The 16286-nt window shown below is 43.0% G+C and overlaps 1 pseudogene; it reads right to left on the bottom strand.

Annotated features, from left to right (window-relative positions):
* Positions 1-13447: 13447 nt before the first annotated feature.
* On the bottom strand, positions 13448-15766 carry LOC140593853 (DNA (cytosine-5)-methyltransferase 3A pseudogene; annotated as a pseudogene).
* Positions 15767-16286: the final 520 nt, after the last annotated feature.

Raw genomic sequence — 16286 nt, 5'->3', positions numbered from 1 at the left:
CATTTTCACCCATAAATACCTCTGCCACAAAGTTCTGTGGCTCTTTACATGACATAGGGTATTTCGCAAGTTTTTGATATTGCTCTAACCTGAATTTGTTTCTTTTTTATTTTTAAGCCATCAGTGGAATAACTGACAAGTTCCTTGAAGGAAGTCTCAGATTTCCTAAAGGAATGCGCACCATCTAGTGGAAGGATACAAGATTTAAAAGTCCATTCTCTAAATTCACTAAGCACACAATAGTGTGCTAGTGACCTATCAAATATTTATTAAAATTAGAAACCAAAGATGCATATCAATTTTGTTAACTAGTGACACTCAAATTTTTGTCTTCTGTATAATTTGGAACATACCAATTTAAATGAAATTTCTAACTAAAATTTATTCTTAAGGTTGTCAGTGAGGACCATTTAATTTATTAGCATTTGGCTGAACTAAACACAGAAATGACAAGGAGAAAAAAAGCAATTGTGGCTGCAATACTACAAAAGAAAAGAAATCCTGCAATGTGCAAAAGAAACTGAAGTTACAATTGAAATGCTAATTGCAAAAAAAATGAAATGCTAACTGCATATGGAATACACTGTTTGATACATGACAGGCCACTTCTTTTGGCTAAAAAAGGTATGAATCAGAAGATATGGTGGGGAGGGGGCGACATACATGTTATACTTTGATACTGAAAGCCCTTGCTTGTTAAGTAAAAATAAGCTCATGAAATTCATTAAGAAAACAAAGGAATCGGAAAGTAACAGAGATACTGGCCTTCTGTCTTATTAGTGCTGAGAGAGAACACGAAATGGACAGGGTCTGACCCAACATGGCACACTATCCTGCTATTATATTACTACAGAAAAATCACATCAAACAGTGAGATCTGGGGATCCCTGGGTGGCTCAGCGATTTGGTGCCTGCCTATGGCCCAGGGCGTGATCTTGGGAGTCCCGGGGTCGAGTCCCCACATCGGGCTCCCTGCGTGGAACCTGCTTCTCCCTCTGCTTGTGTTTCTGCCTCTCTCTCTCTCACAAAGAAATAAGTAAAATCTTTAAAAAAAAAAAAAAACCATTAAAAAACAGTGAGACCTTTTAGTTCATGCCAGCCTTTCTCAGGCCTCACCCCAGCAGTTAGGAGAGGAGTACATGTCTATCAGGGAAGACCTAATAAAAGATACATAGTTTTGACAAGAATATAAATATTAACTTTTTACAGTGCAACTCTCAGACCAATAGCAGCCACTTAAAAAGAACTACATGGAAACTTAATTACAACTGCTTTGCCCTCTACATCACTAAGCTATACTGTCAGAAAAACAGATTTAAAATATAACATGGTGAAGGCACTCATCAGAATTAAATAGGGGAACAATGGTCATAAACAACTCGCAAATGTTAGTGGCATGTGACACTGAAGATTGATTATCTCACTCCTACTCTGTGGACACATGTCCTCTGGGAACTCTGCTCCCCATTTCTGCACTCCTGCGCCCCTGTGCGAGAGCTTCTACCATTTGGAACAGCACCTGTGACCAACGGGGAGTGCACGGGTGGATAAATGTAGCAAACAGTGCGCTGGCCCTCAAAAACGTCTCCCTTGCAGTGACACACTTCGCTTCTGTTCACATTTCATTGACTAACAAGTCACATGACCATAAGTAACATAACCTTATATGTCTCTGTGAACAGCAAATATCAGACAGTATGTGGCAGGATGGATGGATGCTTACAATATACAAAATTCTTTTTTGATTCCAAGTGAATCGTCTGAAAGAAATTTTAGGTTATACACACAAAAGCCTATGATTTCACTTCTAGCATGCAAGGTAGCTACCACTATTATCATCATTCACATATAAGGAACAAGAGGTGCCACGAGGTCAGGCAATGAGGTATTATCATCACACTGCTGGCATGATATTCTTGGCACAGCCAGAATCCAAGTCCAAGCAATGTAGCTCCACAGCCCCAGCCCTGAACTACCACTGCAGATGTGTGTGCACCAGAATGGAGAGCCCGGGGGTCTGCACACACGGAATACTCCTTACTACACCCAATCGACCATAGCTAAGGCACTCCAAGAGAGGTGACTAGACAAACACAATGACAATGAAATGACCTCAAGAATGAAAGAAAAAGGAACAAAAGGAAAGAGAAAAGAGGCAGCGAAAGGTCCCAACTTGACCTGGATGAATAATGAAAGGTGTCCTGGAGGTTACAGGATCCCTCCCTCTAGAAATTACCTTTAGTGCCTTGAGCCACACACTAGAGTCTCTCCTTCTAGAGGTGCCTTCACTCATTCAATGAGTGGTAGCTGAGTGCCTAAGGTACCAAACTAAACTTCAAGGAGTACTACTCAGTCCTTCCTCCACCCAAATCAAATGGAGTTGGTGCCAAAAGTTCACTTGTAATTCTATCCCAGGTTTTGGGACACATATTCCTGACATACTGTGAATATGGTGGTGATGTCTCCAAGTCAGCCCATAAAAGGTTTCAATCCATCCTATGAGGGGTGTCCAGGGGGCTCAGGGAGTTAAGCATCTGCTTTCAGCTCAGGTCATGATCTCAGAGCCCTGGGGAGGAGCCCCACATCAGGTGCTCAGCAGGGAGTTGCCTTCTCTCTCTCCCCCTCTGCCACTTCTTACCTGCTCATTCTATGTCTCTCTCTCTCTCTCTCATAAATAAATAAACTGTTTTAAGAAAAAAAATCGACCCTGTGAGATTCTACCCCAACCTTGACTTTTCTTCCAACAGAACTTGTGTTTCTCTAGCCCTTTTCACACAACTCAGAGAAGCGTGGACCTAGCCTCTGCACAACCGCCACATCCTGTTCCATCTCGGCCCTGAGGAATAGGCCACTCCCTTTTTCCATCTGGGTCCACAATGAATTATGGTCAATGTACCCCGAGAACCAATTCAGAATGTCAGGCCCACGCTCATGGCCAAACACCTTCCCGGCAACAGGACATGAACTACCGCCTGCCCTGGCAATAAAGCAAGGGTTCCGAAAACCACACAGTCCAGAGACTGAGGTGATAAGGGGAGATGAAGTGGGGTACTGCTAATGCCAACACGCGGCTCGGCAAGCCAGTCACTTCCGGTCACGTACAATCACCTGTAGGATGATTTGGCAAAGCCGAATACAGTGGAAGACACACATCTTTGTGCCCCAACAAACCCACTGTTAGGCAGAATAGCTCAGGAGCTGGATATTTCCCTACTAGAATTCCTAGTCTCTGGAGATGGAGAAGAGCAGGAATCACCTCCGCAAGGGAAGTGCGAACTGCCTTCCTGCCTCCACTCATTCCAGGCAATCAACTACCTGCTCTTACGTGATGCTCGGGAGGAAATATCCCACGTGCATTTTTGTAGAGCAAACAGACTCCCTGTTACTAAATTAGGAATCAATCCAAACATAAGGTGACTGTTCTGCAACGAAGCATAGTTGAATACCACTTAAATCTCACACTAACTTTCAGAAGGTAGCTGATGCGTTACGCTGAACACAGACTACCTCAGTAGGAGACAGCCCCATCAAGCAACCATTTCGGGACATCAGTAAGAAGAGAAACTGAGCGTTTCCAATGACAACCTGGCTCCTAATCACTCAGCCCCAGTCCCACGCAGATCTTTAAGAAGGGCTACATATGGCCTCTGTCTTGAGAGTGTGAATTACAAAGGCAACTGTTCACTCAGGGTCTCAGGAATTCCTATCTTCAGCAGACTTTACCTGTTCCTGTGCCGGAAAAAAATGTAAACTATAATGTAAGAAATAACATTGTCTGCTTCTTCCTACAGAGCTGGCTGAACAATTACCTTGGATTGGCAAAGGAGCATTACCAGCTGCTGATGCCCAGGTCTCCACTCTGTCAGACCAGGTGGCCATGGATCATTCGCAACATCTGGCTATCTTTTCCCTTTCCTCCCACCAAGGCAAATAGGACTGCAGAGGCAAGTAACATAACCACCTGCACGGGGTTACTCTCTGAACCTAACACCACCTCTCCCCTCTCGAACAGTACAATTTGTTTCTAACAAGCCCTGTACCCCCCAAGAATCATAAAATATTCTTTCAGCCTTGAATCTGACTTACCACTAATGTAAATCTCACCTTCCCTCCGCCACTACTTTGCTTCTCGTTGTGTCTAGATTCAAATAAAAGAGGAAACCAAAGGCTTGCACAGAAAATAAGTTTATAAAACCACTGCTCAAAACATGATCTCTCTCTCTTTCTCTCTCTCTCTCTCTCTCTCTCACTCTTTAATAGCTTGACTGTATCAATTATCTTGGAAATAACTCCTTTCCAAGCAAGACTCATGGTGCTAATTAGTAAGAAAATTGGAATTACTGAAAGATGAAGATCACACATAAACTTCAACTTGGTCTTTCATTTTCTAATGTTTCCAGCTTGGAAATATAAATATAAATATATTCTTGTTAACAGGTTACCTTCTGAGCATCTGTTCAAGACTTACTTGTAGACTCAAAGAAGACTTCCACTTTTAAAATTCTACCTAAATCACAAGTATTAAAATCTTCACAAATTCACATGAATATCGAGATTTAAAATAAACTAATTATCCATCGTATCTTCCTCCCACTGGTCAACTACCCTGTCCACAGCTTCATGTGTTTCATTAAAAACAAGATTCCAGGCTATCTTTTCCAAAGGAGAAACTGAGTATTTCCAATTACAAATATAATTTGGCAGGGAGTTGGTATTCAAAATACACAACTCTTTATGAATCAGCAATAAAAATAAGAACCAAATGATAAGGGGATCCCTGGGTGGCTCAGCGGTTTGGTGCCTGCCTTTGGCCCAGGGCGCAATCCTGGAGTCCCAGGATCGAGTCCCACATTGGGCTCCGGGCATGGAACCTGCTTCTCCCTCCTCCTGTGTCTCTGCCTCTCTCTCTCTCTCTCTGTGTGTGTGTGTGTGTGTGTGTGTGTGTGTGTGTGGCTATCATAAATAAATAAATAAATAAATCTTAAAAAAAAAAAAAAAAAAAGAACCAAATGATAAAAGTAGGTAAAGGGAGACTTTTGGTTTCAGCTAGATCATTAGGGAGAATGAAAGTCACAGAGCAAACTGCCACTCGGAAATCAGAAAAAACAGAGGAATAGAGAGATTCATGGCCAAGATCAGCTTAGTAAAGCAGAAGCCGGTGAAGCCAGAAGCTTGTAGGAAAACAAAAATGGTAACTCTGATAAATTGATGGGGACTGAATGTGGAAGTCTGAGAGTCAAAAACCTCCTGAGCCCCAGTCCTAGAGGAGGCCCCTGCACGTTCCTCGCACCAAATTCTCATAGTGAAGACGGGAGAAAAATCCCCTTGGGTTTGCAATAGGAGAATAGAGAAACAACCATTTTGAAATACATAAGAGCTTTTTCCATAACCGAGGCCTGCCCTCTGAGAGAAGCAGCTTTAAATAGAGCCCTATTGGACCTGGGGAAAGAGCAGTGAGGTTAACTCCAGCCCCTGCTAGCCTTCCTGACCCAACTAAGGAAGGAAGGGGAAAAAAGGAGGCTAAGAAATGCTTATAGGAGTCAGCAGAGCCCAAGACTCAGGCCCACTAAATAACGGACACTTAACCATCAAGATCACAGAACAACTACCCACCAATGGGGCGGGGCGCCAGTGAAACCACAGTGCTCATAGCTGAGAGATGCACATCAAAGACCTCAAGAGAGTTCCTTAAAGAGCCAGAGAAGGAGGCAGGGAACGGGAGAGACGTGAAGGTTTCTGAAGCCTCCGACACTGACACCTATAGCAAACATTCAACACAACCTAACCTCTAGCTGGCTTAACATAAAAGCTCACACTAAAAGCTGGATTATATCAGTTCCTATTACCCAATAATTATGTCCAACTTTCAACAAAAATAATTACAAGACATGATAAGAAAGAAACACAGTTTGAAGAGATAAAGCAATCATAAGAATCAGACTCAGATATGACACAGACTTATGGAAGCAGGAGAAATACTGAGATTAAAATAAGTATGATGAATATGCTAATGCCTTAGTGGATTAATATGCTAATGAGAGATGGAAACTCAGAAAGAATTAAGGTGAAATGAGAGAAACCAAGAACAGTGTAACAGAAATGAAGGCTGCCTTTGATGTGCTTATCAGTGGATTGGACGTGGCCAAGGGAAAAATCAGTAAGATCAAAAATATGTTCATGGGAATTCCCAAAAGTGAAATGCAAAAAGGAAAAAAATATCCAATAACTGTGGAACAATACAAAAAGTGTAGCAAACACAGGATGTTTTAAAACACCAGAAGGAGAACAAAGAGAGGAAGGAGAAGAAATATTCAAAGTAATAATAGCTGAAAATTCTCCAATATTAATGACAAAACACCAGACCACATACCCAGGAAGCTCAGAGAACACCAAACAGAATAAATGCCAAAAAGATCTACATCTTGCACTAATACCTAAACAGCAAAAACCGAGGATGAAGATACTGAAAAGACCCAGAGGGGAGAAAAAAGCACCTTATCTACAGAGGACAAGGATAAGAAATACATCAGACACCTCATCAGAGATCATGCAAGCAAGAACAGAGAGGGTGCGGGTAAAAAAGGTTAAAAAGAAAAACCCACCACCTAAGAATTCTGTAGCTGGTGAAATTGTACTTCAAAAGTGAAAAGAAATAAAAACAAAACACTCAAACCCAAGGAATTTACTGCTCAGCAGACTTGTCTGGCAAAAAGTATTAAAAGAAGCGTGCTGAGTTCTTAAGGAATATGAGGAAGTGAAATCAATTAAAGCAATGTTATAAAGGATGGGGAAAAAAGGAATTGAATATATTCTCCTATAAGGCACCTGCACTACCTGCATTACAAAGCGTAATGTTATTTCAGAGTGGACCTGGATTAGTTATAAATGAATATAACAAACTGTAGGGCAAGCACAAAAAAAATTCTTTTAAAGAAGACTAAGGACAGGGTTGTCTGGGGGCTCGGTTGGTTCAAGCATCTACCTTCAGCTCACGTCATGACCCCTACATCCTGCAATAGAGCCCTGCATTGGGCTCAGTGGGAAGTCTAAATTTCTTTCTCTCTCTGCCCCTCACCCTGCTCCTTCTCTCTCTTTCTCTCTCAAAACTAAAATCTTTAAAAAGAAAAAAGTATATGGATATGCTAAGAAAGAATGGAATCCCATAAAATGTTAAACTAAAAGCAGAGATGGAAGAGAAAGAGGTGATAAAAAGTATAAAAAAGAACAACTGTAGTGAGTGGAAATCAGTTGCAAACATGGTGAATATTAACCCAACTACATCAACAATTACCTAAAATGTGGATGGTCTAAATATGCCAATTAAAACAAGAGACTGGAAGTGCCTGGCTGGCTCAGTGGTTGAACATCTGCCTTCCGCTCAGGTCGTAATCCTGGGGTTTTGGGATCGAGTCCTGCATCAGGCCCCCTGCTAAGTGGGGAGCTTGATTCCCCTCTGCCTAGGTCTCTGCCTCTCCTTCTGTGTCTTTCATGACTAAATACATAAAATCAAGCAAGCAATCAAACCAGAGACTGCGAGAGCAGATAAAAAGAAGATCCAACTATATGCTGTCTACAAGATACCTACTTTAAATGTAAGCACACAGGTAGAAGAGAAGTAAAGGAAGGGAGAAAGAAACCAGGCCTACACCACCCCAAAGAAAGCTGAAGAACCCATATCAATTTCAGACAAGGCAATGGCAGAATGAGGAGAATACTCAGGGATAAAAGAAGGTATTACATAGTGAAAAGGGGATCAATTCTCTGAGAACACAGAACACTCCTTACTGTGTAGGTATGTGCCTAACAGGAGAGGGTCAAAATACGTGAGGCAGAACTGATAACATCCAAGGAGTCATGGATAAACACACTAGCACCCTTAGAAACTTCTATAGCCTTCTACGCAATAATTGACAGACCACTAGGCAGAAAATCAGTGCGGATACAGTTGAACACAACAGCACCAACTGTTCTAACACTTCATCTAACATAGCAGTACACACAGTCTTCGCAAACTCACACAGAACCAGACAGACCACATCCTGGGCCATAAAACACACCGTAACTATCTAAAAGAATGGAAATCACACACCATTAGCTTAGACCACATGGAGTTAAGTCAGCAAGAGAAATACAGCAGGAGAATCTCTATACATTTGGAAATTAAATAAATGAGTTCAAGCTGAGGTATTGAGAGAAGTTTTTAAATATTCTGAACTAAATGAAAATACAACTTATCCAAATCTGTGGAATGCTGCAAAGGAGTGGTTAGAGGAAAATTTCAGCGTTAAAGGCATATGTTAAAAAAAGAGAGAGAGAGAACTAAAATCAGTAACTTAAGCTTCTACCTTAGGAAACAAGAGCAAGAAGAGCCAGGAGAAGAAAAGGAAGAATACAATAGAAATCTGTGGAATTGAAACAGGCAAACATGGCACCTAGGTGGCTCAATCGGATAAGCATCTGACTCTTGGATTTGGCTCAGGTCATAATCTCAGGGTCATAAGATTGAGCCCTGAGTCAGGCTCTACACTCAGCAGGTGAGTCTGCTTGAGATTCTCTCTCTTTCTCTCTCTTCCTCTCCTCCTCCTCTGCTCATTCTCTCTCTCTTTCTGAGAGTGAAGGGGGAAGGGAAGGGGAGAAAAGAAGAGAAAGAAAGAGAAAGGAGAGGGAGAGAGAGAGGGAGAGAGAGAAAGAGAGAGAAAGAAAGAGAGAGAGAGAGAGAAAGAGAGAGAAGAGAGAAAGAGAGAGAGAGAGAGAGAGAGAAGGAAAGGAAGGAAGGAAGGAAGGAAGGAAGGAAGGAAGGAAGGAAGGAAGGAAGGAAGGAAAGAGACACCAAGACACCCAGATGGCTCAGGAGTCGGGTGCACGATATCTTGGATTCCTGGGATCCAGTCCCACATCCAGCTCCCTGCATGGAGCCTGCTTCTCTCTCTGCCTATGTCTCTGCCTCTTACTCTCTGTGTCTCTCATGAATAAATACATAAAATCAAGAGGAAAGGAAGAAAAGGAAGAAAAGGAAGAAAAGGAAGAAAAGGAAGAAAGGAAGGAAGGAAGGAAGGAAGAGAGAGAGAGATAGAGGAAGAGAGAGAGAGAGAGAGAGGAAAACAATTGGGAAAAAACAACAAAACCAAAAGCTGGTTCTTTAAAATGATTCATAAAATTGGTAAACCTACAGCCAGGCTAGCCAAGAAAAAATGAGAAAAGAGACAAATTACTAGTATCAGAAATGAAAGAAGAGTCGTCGCTATGGATCCCATGGAGATTAAAAATTAAAGGTAACAATAATCCTATGCCCTCAAATTTGAGGACTTACATGACATGCACCAATTCCATAAAAGACACAAGTAACAAAAACTCCTACACAAAGAGAGACAAGTGATCTAAATAGGCCTATACCTAAAAGAGAAATTAAATCAATAATTAGTAACCTTCCTAAACAGCAAGCACTGAGCCCTGATGGCTTCACTGGCAAAAATAAGAAAAAAAAATTATACCAATTCTCAAACTCTTTCAGAGAAAATAAAACAGAGGCTGTACTTCCTAATATGGATGCTATACCAAAAACAGTGTTTTTTTTTTCCAGGAATGCACAGCCTGGTATAATATGCAGAAGTATTAGTGTAAACAATCACTCCAACAAGATAAAAAATATCTATTTGATCGTATCAACAGATGCAAAACAATTATTAAGAAAAATCCAACATGTATTCATGATAAGTTATCACCAAACTGGGAATAGAGGGGACTTCCTCAACTTGATAAACAGTATGTATAAAATACCTAGAGCAAACCTACTTAATGGTGAAAAACTAGATTCTTTCCCTCTAAGATCAGTAACAAGGCAAGGATGTTCCCCTCTTACCACTAGTAAATATTCAGTATTTAAGAAGAAATCCTAGCTAATCACCTACGACGGAAAAAGAAAAGCTTTACATATGGGGAAGGAAGAGGTAAAACTGCCTTTGTTCACAGACAACATGACTATGTATGTAGAAAATCCTAAAGAAACAACAAAAAAAACTCTGGGAACTAGTAAGTGATTATAGCAATGATTCAGGATGCAAACTTCATGTACAAATATCAATTACTTTCCTATATACCTGTGTTCTATGAAAGAGAGGAGAAAAAGGCTGACAAGACCAGCTTGATGAGAAATGGCTCCTTATGGGGACTTATGGACAGAAGTGTGTCTTGGTAGGCTGAAAGATTAGTAGATCTCCACAACCCCACCTCCAGTAAGACCTGTTTTGGGGCCCAAGAAGCTGGCAGGTAACTACTGGGAGCCCACCCAGGAGGAAATGCTTGAAAATCATAATCCTATCTCTAGAGCAGATGAGGGACATTCATGGGTGTACTTAAGGGTGTGACCAGGCAAAAAGAAAGAGTATGAGAGGGACCTGTGCTCCAGAAGGCTTCAGGCCACAGAGAGCTATCAGCATGGTGGGTCTGCCCAAGACAGCACTGTTCACACTGCCATTGAACAATGGGAATTTGAAATTCAAAACAAAATACCATTTACATTAGTGCCCAAAACAAAACCCAGGTATAAACCTAACAAAAAGTGTACAGAATCTCAACTCTATAAACCTCAGATGATAAGGAGCCCGGGTGGCTCAGTGGTTTAGCGCTGCCTTCAGCCCAGGGTCTGATCCTCAAGACCCGGGATCAAGTCGCACGTCTCCCTCTGCCTGTGTCTCTCTGTCTCTGTCTCTCTCTCTCTCTCTCTCTCTCTGTGTGTGTGTGTGTGTGTGCTGTCTCTCTCATGAATAAATATTTTTAAAAACTCAGTTGAAAGAAATCAAAGATGATCTCCATAAATAAATTCCATGTTTACGGACAAGAATACATAATATGATTAAGATGTCAGTTCTTCCCAACTTGATTTATATATACAACACAACCCCAACCCAAATCCTAGCAGGTTATCACGTATATATGACAAACTCAATCTCAATTTTATATGAGTAGGCAAAAAAACCAGAATAGCTGACACAATATTGAGAAAAACAAAGTCAAAGGACTGACACCAACCAATTTCAAGATTTCCTATAAAGCTTCAGTAATATAGACACAGCAGTACTGGTCAAAGAACAGATAAACAGATCTGTAGAACATAACAGAGCCCAGAATAAAACTCACACAAATACAATCAACTGGTCTTTGGCAGAGGAGCAAAGACGATTCAGTGAAGAAAGGCCAGTCTTTTCAAATACTGATGCTAGACAACTGGATATTCACATGCAGAAACCTTTGAATCTAGGCATAGAACTTATCCCTTTTCACAAAAATGAACTCAAATTAGATCACAGAACTAAATATAAAGACAAATCTGTACAATTCCTAGAAGACAATGGAGGAGAAAATCTGGGTGACTTTGAGCATGGCAATGAGTTTTTCCATGCAATTCCAAAAGCCCAATGTATGAAAGAGAAATTGTGAGGTTGGACATTATTAAAATTAAAAACTTTTGTTTTGTGAAAGAAACCGTTCAGAGAATGAAGAAACAAGCCACAGACTGGAAAAAAAACATTTGCAGAACACGTATCTAATAAAAGACACGTATCCAAAAAAGACAACTGTTAATACTCAATGATGAGGGAAAAACACAACTCCGTTAAAAATAGGCAAAAAATGGAAAAGACACTTCTGTAAATCTAAGACTGTTCTAAAAAGAAGTCTACTATTTCAAAGGTATCTAATGAGAAAAAAAAAACTGTGCAAAGAATCCAAATAGACATTTCTGCAAAGATGATACAAAAATAGCCAATAAACACACAAAAAGATATTGAACTTCATCAGTCATCAGGGAAATGCAAACCACAGCAACAAGGAGGTATCAAATCCCACCTTCTAGAAAGGTGAGAATAAACAAGTCAAATAAAAGCAAGTGTTAGCTAAAACAATTGTTCGTGGGGCACTTCAGTGGCTCAGTTGGTTAAACAGACGACTCTTGATTTTTGACTCAAGTCATGGTATCAGGGTCGTGTGAGATTGAGCCCCAAATCAGGGTCTGCGTTCACAAGGAGTCAGCTTGAGATTTCCTCTCTGCCCCTCCCCCTCACCACTGCCCACCCTCCCTGCTTGCTCTCTTGCTCTCTCAAATACATAAAATCTTTTTTAAAAAAAATAGGGTTGGCAAGCATACAGAAATCAGAAGGCTCACACACTGCTGGTGAGAATACAAAATAGTGGAGCCACCTTGGGAAACTGCTGGTTCTTCTAAATGTTAAACACAGACTTAGCATTTAACCCAGCAATTCCACTCCTACGTATGTAGCCCCGAAAAATGAAAATATGCCCACATAAATACCTGTATGTGAAGATTCTTCTTTTTTTTTTTTTTTCCTCCAGGTCAGGTTTTAACAGTCACTTTCCCACACTCTGGGTAATTTCTGATCCCACCACAAGGAGCCCTTGAATCGGCTAATGTGAGAAATTGGGAATGAAGACCCCTTTATCCTGCCATCTTGCCGAGGGAGTCTCCTTTTTTTGGAAAAAAAAAATCGAAAGGTTATTGCGTGAGCCTGGATGAATCCCACTCTCAGCCCTCCATGGTCTGACCCACCCCGTCTCACCTCTCACCCGTTTTTGGCAGGGAGAAGTGGGAGTACGTGGGTCCCAAATTCTCCTCCTTCACCTGTTAAACACCAGGGGGAAAGCCCACCATGGCAACGATTCACCTTCAAGCTGCCTCCCTTCTCCATCCAAGTTAAAACCGTTTGCACATAAGGCAACGTGGAAGCTGATGTTTTTACTCATCTCGCTGTTTTAAAGCACCATTATGAAGTCAGGTTGTACAGTAGTTAACAGTACCTTTATATATATATATATCTCATATCTGTCATATATATGTAAACTGGTAGAGGTAACAGTGGCTTCTAGAAACTGATCTTCTTCAAGGTTTCCTGTGTGGTAGGCACCTGAAATACTGTATAAAAGGGTCTTGTGTGATCTGTCTCCCTGCTGCTCGTTGGGCTCTGTTCTGCATGACCAGGAATAGTCCTGGCAAGACAGCTCGGCGGCTGGAAGGAAATTCTGCCACTGAGCGTCACTATTTTCCGCCCCCTGCTTGTGCTCCTATCTGATCAGGCTAAAGACAACAAAAAAAAGATATATAGTTAGAAAAAAAACCTCCAATATATAGATTTCTGTAGAATTTCCTTTTTTTTCCCTCCTGTCCTTCCTCTGCAAGGTATTGTTATTATTTCTTGTTACTGGTTTTTGCTGCAATAAACCCTCTTATTTCAATCACAGCAAGAAACAAAAACTCAAATGAACAGAAAACCCCTCTGAAAAGAGTAGAAAACAAAAGGTTTGACCAAAAAAAAGGGGGGGGGGGAGATGGGAGGGAACTTGGTTTCGTTTTTAAATAGGACTGAAAATCAACACTGAAAAATCAGGAGATGACGTCCAACCCTTTGTGCAAGGCAAAGCCCTCTGGTACTTCTGCCGCCTCTGGTTTTTATTTTAAATTTCCTTTTTCTCTTCTGGGTGCGGATACTTCTCTCCATCCTTATGTTGTTGTGTTTTGTGGTTTTTTTTTGTTTGTTTGTTTAACTTTGTGTCACTACCTCAGTCTGCCCTCATGTCCCTTACACACAAGCAAAATATTCCTTCAGCGGAGCGAAGAGGTGGCTGATGACCAGCATGCTCCACGACCAGCCCAGCAGTCTCTGAGTCGCCAAGCGGCTCATTTTGGAGACATCGATATAGTGGACAGGGAAGCCAAACACCTTTCCATTTCAGTGCACCCTAAGATGTCCTCTTTCTCATTCATGAAGACGGGGAAATGCTGGTCTTTGCCCTGCTTTATGGAGTTCGACCTAGTAGTAATGGTCCTCACTTTGCTGAACTTGGCTATCCTGCCGTGCTCCAGACACTCCTGCAGCTCCAGCTTATCATTCACAGTGGATGCCAATGGCTCCTGTTCATATCAGGAAGGTTCCTCCAGAAGTAGTGGGCCCTGTGTGCAGCTGACACTTCTTTGGCATTAATCATCACAGGGTTGGACTCGAGAAATCACGAGATGTCCCTCTTGTCACTAATGCCCATGGCCACCACATTCTCAAAGAGCCGGAAGAAGGGGCGGTCATCTCCCTCCTTGGGCTACACATCATGCAGCAGGTGGTAGAACTCAAAGAAGAGCCGGCCAGTGCCCTGTAGAGTCCTTTACGGGCAGGATTGACAACGGAGAGATCATTGCAAGGACTGCCCCCAATCACCAGATCGAACGGGCCCCACTCCTGGATATGCTTCTGCGTGACCCTGCAAACATCCCCGAAATACATGATCTTCCCCTGGTGCCATACCATGCCCACCGTGGTAGAGTCCTCGCACACCTCGGAGACGATGTAGCAATCCACCTGAATCCCCAAGTCCTTCAGCACCAGAAGCCCTGTAGCAATTCCATCAAATAGAGACAACACCCGGATGGGCTTCCTCTTCTCGGCTGGGACAGGCGGGTCAACCTTCGGAGGGTCAAATTCCTGGTCATGGTTATTGGCGAAGAACATCTGGAGCCGTGAGGGCCAGTCGTCCCGCCGCCACAGTAGCCCGTAGGTGCCCTTGTGCCCACACATGTAGCAGTTCCAGGGGTCCTCCTTGATGGCTGCCTGGGCGGCCCCCGGGCCCACTAAGAGATCCACACACTCCATACAAAAGCACCTGCAGCAGTTATTGTTCCCACACATGTGAGCACCTCGCGCCACCACCCGCCCTCCCGCCTCCGCCACAGCAAATGGTGTGGTAGGACTGGTAGGTGTCATCATCGTGCTGGTGTGCACACTCCAGGAAGCAGTTCTTACAGTGTTGGCACATTTCTCCAACAAAGAGAGGGTGTTCAGGGTAACGCTGAGGCTCCCACAAGAGATGCAAATGTCCTTGATGTTCAGGCACTTCTGCCGCACTTCGTACACCAGCCGCTCTCTTGTGCGTTCACCAATGATCTCCTTGACCTTAAGCTTGGCAGTTGTGCTCTTTCGGGGCTTTTTGGCTGGTGGGGGTGGTGCATAGGCAGCTGCCTCAGGTTCGACCCACGTGTCTGTGTAAACTTCTTTGTAGGGGTTCTTCTCTTCTTCGGGTGGCTCCAGGCCCTTGGGACCAGAAGGCTGGAACCCTCCGAGAGCCCACTCGATCATCTGTTTGTTCTGCACCTGCACGGCCTTGGCAGTGTCACTCTCATCACTGTCGTGGCATGCCGGGAACAACTTCCCCGCGCGTCTACTGGCTTCTCCCCGCGTCTGCAGGACTTCATAGATGGCTTTGCGGTACATGGGCTGCTTGTTGTAGGTGACCTGGTGGAAAGCACTGCAGAAGGAGCTCAGCGGCATCAACTTCTCAACACACAACACCAAGAACTTGCCATCTCCAAACCACATGACCCAGCAGGTGCCTTCAGCTGCTCAGCTCCAGCCCGTCATCCACCAAGACACAATACGGCCTGGCCACCAGGAGAAGCCCCGAAGTTTCCCCCACACCAGACATCAGCTCCCCAATGCCAAAGCCCCGGCCGTCCTCGTACTCCGGCTCATCGTCGGCTGCTTTGGTGGTGTTCTTGTCCCCAGCATCTGACCCCACCGGCTCAGGTGTGGTGGCCACAGTGGGGGATGCAGGGTCGGTGGGCTGCTGCACTGCAGGAGGGCTGGCCTCCTACACCTTCTGAGACTCGCCAGACCCCTGGTTTTCTTCCACAGCATTCATTACTGTGATCACCTTGGCTTTTCTTCTCAGCCCATAAGGCCAGGTGCAGCCCCTCTATGTGAAGATTCTTAGCAGCATTATTCATCATAGGCAATAGGTAGAAACGACCCAAATGTCCAAAGCTGAATAAAGAGATTAACAAAGCTGGTATATCCGTAAATACTACTGGGCCATAAAAAGGTATGAAGTATTGCTACGTGTTATCATGTGGATTAAGCTAAGTGACAAGAGCCGATCGCAAACAAATCTACCCACCATAGGATTCCATTTACATCAATTGTCCAGAACAGGTAAATAGAAACAGAAAGTAGATTAGTGGTTGCATAGGGCTGGAGTGAGGAAGGGTCAGAGGATGAAGGGTTAGGAGTAGACAGCTACATGAGACAGGGACACAGGGGTTTTTTGGGAGGAGATGAAATTATTCTAGAATCGTGGAGGTGGCTGCATCACTTTGTGCATACACTTCACATCCTTGCATATATACTTGAAATGGGTAAACTGTCTGATATATGTCTCAATAAAGTGGTTACAAAGACTGTTACTATCTAAATGTTGATGACACCCCAATCAGAGTTACGAGATTTCACAAA

This window comes from Vulpes vulpes, chromosome 9, assembly GCF_048418805.1.
Source record: "Vulpes vulpes isolate BD-2025 chromosome 9, VulVul3, whole genome shotgun sequence".
Lineage (NCBI taxonomy): Eukaryota > Metazoa > Chordata > Mammalia > Carnivora > Canidae > Vulpes > Vulpes vulpes.
This window is presented reverse-complemented; position numbering and strand designations above follow the sequence as displayed.